This window comes from Triticum urartu, chromosome 5A (genome assembly GCF_056163025.1).
Source record: "Triticum urartu cultivar PI428250 chromosome 5A, HENAU_Tu73, whole genome shotgun sequence".
Taxonomy (NCBI): domain Eukaryota; kingdom Viridiplantae; phylum Streptophyta; class Magnoliopsida; order Poales; family Poaceae; genus Triticum; species Triticum urartu.
This window is the reverse complement of record NC_141877.1, coordinates 339,018,711-339,028,598: the sequence shown is the minus strand read 5'-3', so window position 1 is coordinate 339,028,598 and position 9,888 is coordinate 339,018,711.

The following is a 9,888-nucleotide window of genomic DNA, read 5'->3' as shown; positions in this document are numbered from 1 at the left end:
TGTTTCTCGCCCTTTTGGTCTTCTTTTTTTCTCAACTCGGTTGGCTAAGCAAATGCAAGCTAAAAACCATGTTCTGCATGTAGTTTGCTTATGTCCTCTCTGACTTGGTTGAGAACAAATGCACGCATGGTGTTCGGTTACAGGTCTTCTCTAGACATCGATAAAGTGTGTGGTGTTTAGTTAGACAGAACACATGTGGTCTGGTAACCTCTTATCGAAGTGATGAGGTTACCAGCACACTCGTAGGCACAACATAGATAAAACCTGCAGGTAGAGCTCCATTTCCTAAATCAAGCACCCACTGGCTGAAATCTGTCAGTTCAGCACGGGAAGTTTCATCTAACCCCCCACAGGATAGTTGCATATTACTAGTAGATAAACCCTGTCTGGATACTCTAACTCAGTTAGAGGTTAGAGTTAGATTCTAACCCTGAACTAACCCTAAACTAACTCTAGCCAAAGAGGTGTTTGGATGGCAGGGTTTAGATGGAGCGCGGATACGGCGAGGCGCCTTCACGGACGGTGCGAAAGGGAGGGAGGGAGAGGACGAGAAGCTTCGAGGAAGTGGGGAGGGATCTGCCGCGGGAAGAGCGAGAGAAAAATGTGTGTTTTTAGTGATCTTGAGAAGAACTAACCCAAATAAGCACCTCTTGGGTGGGTTAGATTTTTTGAATGGGTTAGATGCATCTAACCCAAACTAACCCTCCTGTTTGGATATTTTTGGGTTAGTTAAGTCCAAACTAACCCAAACTAACTCTAACCCCTGGATCCAAACAGGGCCAAAGTGAGTATCTTACCCACAAGGGAGATTTTGTGACAGTGGCATTCACTATGTGTGGTCTTGTACCTTCCTCAATAACTGGTAATATCTGCCTACACTAGTAGAAAAAGGGTCAAACGTGAAGTGCATTAGTGTCGGTTTGTAAAAAACGGCACTAATGTGATCAATAGTGCCGGTTCGAATGGCTATGCATTAGCGCCGGTTCGTAATGAACCTTTAGTACCGGTTCGTGCCACGAACCGGTACTAAAGGGGTGGTGGCAAGCTGGCGTCAGGCCAGGGCCCCACGAGCACCTTTAGTGACGGTTTGTGACACAAACCGATACTAAAGGTCTAACCTATAGTACCGGTTTGTGTCACCAACCGGCACTACAGAGTCTTAACCTATAGTCCCGGTTGAAGACACAAACCGGCACTATAGGGCAATTTTCAAACTCTACCCCCCTCCCCTCCCCCCCTCGCGTGTATCGCCATTTCAGTTTTGAAAAAATCAAAAGAAAATGATAAAAACTTCTTCAAATAAAATTCTTCGAGAGGTAGTTATATTACTACATCTACACGTTAGGAAAATTTGAAAACTTAAATTTGGACATGTTTTGCAAAAAGTGTAGGGAAAATGTAAAATGGCTATAACTTTTGCATACGATGTCGGAAAAAAAACGTATAATATATCAAAAAATTCAGCACGAAAATCCGCATCCGATGGAAACAGCCTACAGCCTATTTGCAATTTTTTAGAACCCTCAAATTCCAAAAGGAAAAAAAGATATGATCAAATTTAAGTTTTTTAAAAAAAATTTGTTAAATCTGGTCAAACTACTTATTCAAGAAGTATTAATGTTACTACATAATTATTCAAGAATATTAGTGTTACTAAATAATTATTTCAATTTTTTGAATTTTGGTCAAATCTGGTCAAACTATGGTCAAACTGTGGTCAAACTATGGTCAAACTTATTCAAGAAATATTAGTGTTACTAAATAATTACTGTTTTTTAGAATAATAGTTTCAAACTCAAACAGTGAAATGTGTGACTTCATGCTCAAGCTAAACTCCCGAGGGTTAATAGGATTGACATCTTACTATTGTCAGGAAAACAACAAGTGCAGACTTGGAAACGAAGGAGAATAGAACCCGAAAGTTAAGCGTGCTTGGGCTGGAGTAGTGAGAGGGATGGGTGACCGGTCGGGAAGTTAGATGATTTGAAATGAGTGATCCACACTTGAGCAGTTAAGAGAGGTGATTAGAGACTAAATCACCAAATAATTCAGAAAAATTAAAAATTGAAAAAAAAATGTGGTGGCACTTTAGCGCCGGTTCGTGCCGAACCGGTACTAAAGGGGGGGCCTTTAGTGCCCACCAATTAGTGCCGGTTATGGAACCGGCACTAAAGACCCTTACGAACCGGTTTTAAAGCTCCGTTTTCTACTAGTGCTAAGGTCGCCGCCAAGAACAAACACCAAGCCACCAAACGGTTTGTCTGCTACTGATGGGTCGGAGGCAGCAAGGATGTCTCGCAGTGACCTATCAACTCTCTCAAAACATTTGCTATGTGTCATCAGCGCCTCGTCCCATATAACTAAAGAGGTATGTTCAATCAATTCGGCAAGCATGGTACCTCTTTTAATATCGCACATGGTGTTTTCTTCAATATCAATAGGAATTCTAAAATGGGAGTGTGCCATCCCTCCCTGGATTTCGAGTGATTTGAGTCTCGCATCCGCTCCCCCGCTGATACAGGGGCAGCTCCTTCCGTCGACCAGCTCGCCCCCTTCGCCCCCATTGCTTCTGGCCCTCCATCGTCGTCGCGTGTGTTGCATGGAGCAAGGCGACGCCATCTTCCCGTGACCAAGCCATCCGGTGGTGCACCCGACACCGGCTCCGATGGAGGTGAAGGCAGCACAGGGACAAGGCCCGCACCTTGCTCCGGATGCGGCGGCGGCTGCAAATATATTTATTTAGTGACCCGCCTGCTCCTAATGCATCCAGAGCAGGGGGCGTGTTGTTCTCTCGTGACGTGCCTCATGCAGGCCCTCCTCGCGGCCACCGCGGGCGCGTTCATGATCTCCGCCAGCGACTTCCAGACAGCCACTGCCTTTCTGTAAGTGTTCCACATTTTCCTCAGAGTTTTAACAAACCAGAGTACAGAGAGAGCACCCGGAGAAGTCGATGCACACAGATAGTTAGCAGCAAAAGATTATAGATGTTGAGATAGCTAGACCACCGTGGATACAAGTAGTAGAGAAGAGGCGGAGCCAGCCCTAGCATTATGGAGGCCCTGGTGCTATTTAGAACAATGAACTTTAACATTAGTAACATATATAGTTTCAACAATATATATCATATATCATGAAAAATAAAAAGGAATTAACATAAAAACATAATTTTACTTGACAAATAAAGTCTCAACACACCATCTATATGTGATTATATGCTGCAAATATTGATTATAATGTACTCAATTATAAATAACTATTGAATAAATACAATGAGGTGAAATGCGTTAAGGAAGGGGGCATATGCCCTTGTCCGTGTTGACTTTTTTGTTCTGCAATCTATATTCTTATAATTTATGTATATAGATATATTGGGCCCTTATTTAAGATGGGCTCTAGGTCGCCGCACCTTTTGCCATGGAATCAATTTCCTTGTATAGATGGGCACATATTGAGTCTGTCCCTCCTGGTGATGGTTCATGTTCCACTCCGACGATCTCGGGGGCGACTAGGGTTTGGGCGTTTTGCGCACCCTTGTTCTCGTCCATGATCGATCGTAACCATCATGTGCTCTTCAGATCGCTCTCATCTCGCCCCCACGTAGGTCTTGTCGTAAACCCATCCCCCCCAAAACCTTCGGTGTGCTTCCTAGGGCGCACGGTCGTAATACACCAAAACCTTAGGCGGCGTGCGACGGTGGCTCTTGGTCTGTAGGAGGAAGATGGAGGGAGTAGCGGGGCTGAGGAGCCTGAAGTTGTCGGGGGAGGAGAGGAAAGGAGTCAAGATCCGTTTGGTAGGGAAGGCAACTGATCTCCAGGCGGTTGGGACGGTGGTGTACGAGAAGCTAGCTCATCCGGATGCGATCTGCCTCTCCTTGGGGCGGATCTAGTGCCCAATAAAAGGGGTCGACTGCAAGGAGGCCGGGGACAATAGGTTTGTGTTCACCTTCGAGCAGGAGTCCGAGAAGCGGAAGGCTTTGGAGGACGGGCTGTGGATGTTTGACAAAGATCTTGTTATGGTGGAGGACTATGATCCAAGCAAAAGGATCGAGGACTACGATTTCAATGAAATTCCTTTATGGGTGAGAATCTTCAGTCTTACCCTTGGTATGACGAATGAGGATACAGCGGAGGGGATAGGGAACATCATTGGGCAGTTTGTTGAGGTGGATGCTGGCATGGATGGGAAAGTGATTGGAAAGTTCCTGCGAGTGAAGATCAGGATGAACATAGGTAAACCAATTATGAGGGGATTCCCCCTAGATGATGAGAATGACAAGGAACCACAGAAGAGAAAGAAGAAAATGAGTATAGATGGGAAGGAGGAAGAGTAGGAAGAGGGGCTCTGGTGTCGGTTTGAGTACGAATACCTTCCTGACTTTTGCTACACATGTTGTTTTATTGGACATGTCGCGAAGGAATGTTCCATCAGAATGAACGAAGGAGAGAACCCTTAGTTTGGTCCTTGGCTGAGAACAGATATTGGGAGAAGGAGGTTTGTCAATGAAGATGACCGCAACTGGAAGGCAAAAGGTGGTAGTGTGGGAGGGAACCAAAACTATGGGTATAGCCGTTCGAGTGGAAGATGAGGAAGTGGGAGTGGTAGTGATAGCTTATCTTGGAGAAAGGATGGTGGTCGGGAGACTGGTGGTAAAGGAGGCAGAGTTGAAGGTGAGGAGGAGGTGACGAGCCATGTAAAACAGTTAAGCAACAAACCAGCGCGTGGGGGTAATCCGAGGAGGTTGGATATGAATGCGTCAGCTTCACAGGAACTAGTTACAAAGGACAAGACAGACTATGGAAAAGAGTGGTCTTGCATGGGCAGAAGGTGGATACTGGGGAGAAGTCACATGAATCGCCCCTCGGGGTTGCAGCAGACTCAAGGAAGAAGGACCAAGTGGTGCAGTCGCAGGTGGTAACAGAGGTGGGAGACAGCAGGGGGCGGGTGAAAACCAAAACCCCAAGAAGATTGGGAAGTTTCACCGGAAGCTCAAGAGAGAGGATAAAAAGAGGGAGTCAGGGCTAAGTACGGAGAAAATAGTGGGTCAGAAAAGGATCCATGAGGAGCAAGATATTGGGATGGAGGAGGACGCAAACAAGGGGAGGTTGATGGAGGAGGCAGTGGCAACAATCATTAGCGAGAAAGGGGAAGTCAACAATGCTACTGAAGAGATATCGTCCGGGACACAATGAAAATCATTAGTTGGAACTGCCTGGGACTTGGGAATGGCCCGACAGTTCGATCTCTCCTCGAGTTGGGGAGAGTGGAGGATCACGATGTGTTATTCTTGGCGGAGACTCGGCTCATAGAGAAGTAGTTGGACAAATTTTGGTGGAAGTTAGGGTTCGCTAACATGTGTGCCTGGAATCCAGTGGGTAGAAGTCGAGGGGTTTCCATGTTCTAGCGGCGAGGTCTTGATGTGTCACTCCGTTCGTATGGGAGGAGGCATGTAGATGTGGACGTAAGGGAGGATGATGAAGGAAATATTCCCTAGAGGCAATAATAAAGTTATTATTTATTTCCTTATTTCATGATAAATGTTTATTACTCATTGTAGAATTGCATTAACCGGAAACATAATACATGTGTGAATACATAGACAAACATAGTGTCACTAGTATGCCTCTACTTGACTAGCTCATTGATCAAAGATGGTTAAGTTTCCTAACCATAGACATGAGTTGTTATTTGATCAATGGGATCACATCATTAGGAGAATGATGTGATTGACTTGACCCATTTCGTTAGCTTAGCACTTGATCGTTTGTTTACTGCTATTGCTTTCTTCATGACTTATACATGTTCTTATGACTATGAGATTATGCAACTCCCGAATATCGGAGGAACACTTTGTGTGCTACAAAACGTCACAACGTAACTGGGTGATTATAAAGGTGCTCTACAGGTGTCTCCGATGGTACTTGTTGAGTTGGCATAGATCAAGATTAGGATTTGTCACTCCGATTGTCAGAGAGGTATCTCTGGGCCCTCTCGGTAATACACATCACTATAAGACTTGCAAGCATGATAACTAATGAGTTAGTTATGGGTTGTTTATGGAATGAGTAAAAAGACTTGCCGGTAACGAGATTGAACTAGGTATTGGGATACCGACGATCGAATCTCGGGCAAGTAACATACCGATGACAAAGAGAACAACGTATAGTGTTGTGCGGTTTGACCGATAAAGATCTTCGTAGAATATGTAGGAACCAATATGAGCATCCAGGTTCCGCTATTGGTTATTGACCGGAGACGTGTCTCGGTCATGTCTACATAGTTCTCGAACCCGTAGGGTCCGCACGCTTAAAGTTCTGTGACGATTGGTTTTATGAGTTTATATGTTTTGATGTACCGAAGGTAGTTTGGCATCTCGGATTTGATCACGGACACAACGAGGTGTCTTGAAATGGTCGATACATAAATATTGATATATTGGAAGCCTACATTTGGACATCGGAATAGTTCCGGGTGAAATCAGGATTTTACCGGAGTACCGGAGGGGTTACCGGAACCCCCCGGGGCTAATGGGCCTTGTTGGGCCATAAGGGAAAGAGAGAGGGGCCGGCCTAGTGCAGGGAGCGCGCCCCCTTCCCCCTGTCTGAATTGGACTAGGAGAAGGTGGGCGGCGCCCCCCTTTCCTTCTCTTTTCTCTCCCTGCCTTTCCCCCTCCTAGTAGGAGTAGGAAAGGGAGGAATCCTACTCCTACTAGGAGGAGGATTCCTCCTCCTAGGCGCGCCAACAAGGGCCGGTCGGCCTCCCCCTTGCTCCTTTATATACAGGGGCAGGGGGCACCTCTAGAGACAAGTTGATCACAAAGATCTCTCCCAGCCGTGTGCGGTGCCCCCCTCCACCATTGTCGGTGTCAAAACCGGCGGATCTCGGGTAGGGGGTCCCGAACTGTGCGTCTAGGCCGGATGGTAACAGGAGGCAGGGAACACTTTGTTTTACCCAGGTTCGGGCCCTCTCGATGGAGGTAATACCCTACTCCTGCTTGATTAATATTGATGATATGGGTAGTACAAGAGTATATCTACCACGAGATCAAGGAGGCTAAACCCTAGAAGCTAGCCTATGGTATGATTGTTGTGTATGGAGTTGATTGCCTACGGACTACCACCCTCTGGTTTATATAGACACCGGATAGGGTTAGGGTTACAGAGAGTCGGTTACAATGGTAGGAGATCTTGAATATCTGCGTCGCCAAGCTTGCCTTCCACGCCAAGGAAAGTCCCATCCGGACACGGGACGAAGTCTTCAATCTTGTATCTTCATAGTCCAGGAGTCCGGCTGAAGGTATAGTCCGGCTACCCGAACACCCCCTAATCCAGGACTCCCTCAGTAGCCCTCGAACCAGGCTTCAATGACGACGAGTCCGGCGCGCAGATTGTTCGGCATTGCAAGGCGGGTTCTTCTCCAAATCTTGTGTACCTATAGGAATAATGTCCGATTTTTGTAATGTAGTGTTCCTCGGCTTCCACGCCCAATAATGGCCATCTTCCATGTGTCAAACGAATGCGAAAAGCCAGGGCGTTTTTACATCCACGCCCCTAGCCGTATAAACGAGCCGCCTATTTAACGGGATGGGGATTTAGGTCCAAACCACATCTTCTCCTCTCCACGAGTTATCATCAGAGCGCTTCCAGCAAAGGTCCATTCCAACATGGCCAACCGTCGCAGCTCCTCCCCTCGCCCCTCCGGTCCCAAACCCGGGGACTGGGAGAGTTGCACCATCCCGCACAGCAAGTTAGCGTCACTTCAGGCCAAGGGATTTCTCCCTCAGGCATTCATGGTCCCGATCCGAGCCGGTCTCGCCACCTACAATGGCGGAAAACAAGCGGAGAGCACCCCCAATCCTTCTAAAGGAGAGCGGGTGTGCCTCGTCCCCTATCTAATAAGGGGACTGGGTTTTCCAATTCATCCATTTCTCCGTGGGCTTCTGGAGTTCTACGGCCTCCAGCTGCACAATCTCACGCCCGCCTCCGTATTGCATATTGCGGGTTTCGTCGCCCTTTGCGAGCTATTTTTAGGCGTTGAGGCTCATTTCGCGCTATGGAAGAGGTTATTCTGCCTGGTGCCCCGTTCTTAAAAGGGGTCTATGTACCAAGTGGGCGGAGCCGAAGTATGGCGCATCGCCGGGACTAGATACCTATCCGGAACCCGAAAGAAGGCGTCCGAGGACTGGCCTTCGGAATGGTTTTATATAGATGACGTCCTGCTACCGGACCCTATCCGGGTCGGTCTCCCTGAGTTCAACAGTGCTCCATTGAAGAAACGCTTGAGCTGGCGTCCGCGGAGCTCTTAGAGAGAAAGCGACAGAGACGTCCTTTACCTGATGGGACGGATAAGACTGTTGGATCATTCCGGACTAACCATGATTGGAGTCATGGTCGCATGCATTATGCGGGGGGTGCAGCCGCTTCAATATAGAGGCCACCCCATGTGGGATTTCAACAGGGAGGATGACGCCACACGTTACGGTCGTAAGGGGCCAGCCTCAGCTGCCGCCCTAGTAAAGATCTTATCCTCTTTGTACAAGGGAGAAAAGGAGGAATTCCTCCGCGTCAATCCGCAGGCCGGATTTACTATGTACGATCCTCCAAGTTGGGTAAGTGAATAATTGCGCTTGCCCGTTTGTTTTATACTCCCACGGTTAGATATGTAGTCTAACGACTTCATTGCAGGAACTGCGACAGGAGGTAAAGGATATAAACAGCCGCCCTCCACAGCCCGAGGACCCAGAACGGTCCCTCGATCCGGACTCCGAAGAGGACCCGGACATATCAGTGGAGCTTATCGACGGGGTATTCCATCAGCTAAGCAAGGACAATACCTTGGTAGCCATCACGGCTGATTACCCAGGGTTAATCCCGGCCTCCCAGGTGATAGAAACCGGAGTCTCATTCCCTTGAGAGAGATTCCACTCTCACATATTCCGGTGTCTCTGACGACAACCGTGTTTTGCAGGGGAGATTTCCGAGGCAGGAGGCCGAACCTGCGGTGGCTAGCCAACGAGGGGCCGCAGGGCCCCGTGGGGCAAAAAGGAATGTAGTCCGAACTGAGATGCCGAAGCAAAGGTATAGCGCACCCTCTGTTTCCCTGGTGTTATTCTGTCAGGGCATATTAACGTTCGTGCTATCTTCAGAATGAAGAGACCTCGCCGGACTACATCCGGAGAGGTTGCCAATCGCGCCTCCACCAGCCAGGCTCCAACGTCTGGCCAGGAAGCGGAGGCGAGCACAAGGCGCGCACCGGACGCTCCTCCGACAGAGGATGCGGACAGGCTGTCTGCCACAAATTCTGAAGTGGAGAGTGCCATGAACCACACGCGTCGCCGGATAGTTCTACGCGATGCTTGTTTCTCCCAAGAGGCTTTAGATGCCTTTAATTCGGGAGATGCGTACCTCCGTGCCGCTCAAAATGGTTTAGCCAGAGCCACGGAGCAGTATGTAAAAGACATACGGGTAAGAAAATTTTGGTCAAATATATATATATATACCAGTAGCCCCCGAGACTTGAAACAGTTAGAACAACTGATTTAAGGATCATTTATTATGCAGCTTCTTACAGAGAAGAATACCGTACTGTCCCAGGAGCTGGAAAAGTGCAAGGCCCAACTAGAGGCCGCACTAGCCGCAGCAGGGGAGCCCAAAGAGACCCCCTCAGGTAAGATACACTTCGAAAGATTAGTATTGTGCGGTGTGGGTGCAAATCTGACAAGTCATATTGCAGATGGCGCCGGACTAGATCCGGACAAGCAACAACTCTTACGCCGGGTAAAGGCCGGTGAGAGTATGTTGACAAAGGTGAGGCGAGAGAAGAATGATCTTCAGGATGCCAACACCAAGCTGGACGTCGAACTTAAAGATGTTCGTGGCCAGCTGTCGGACT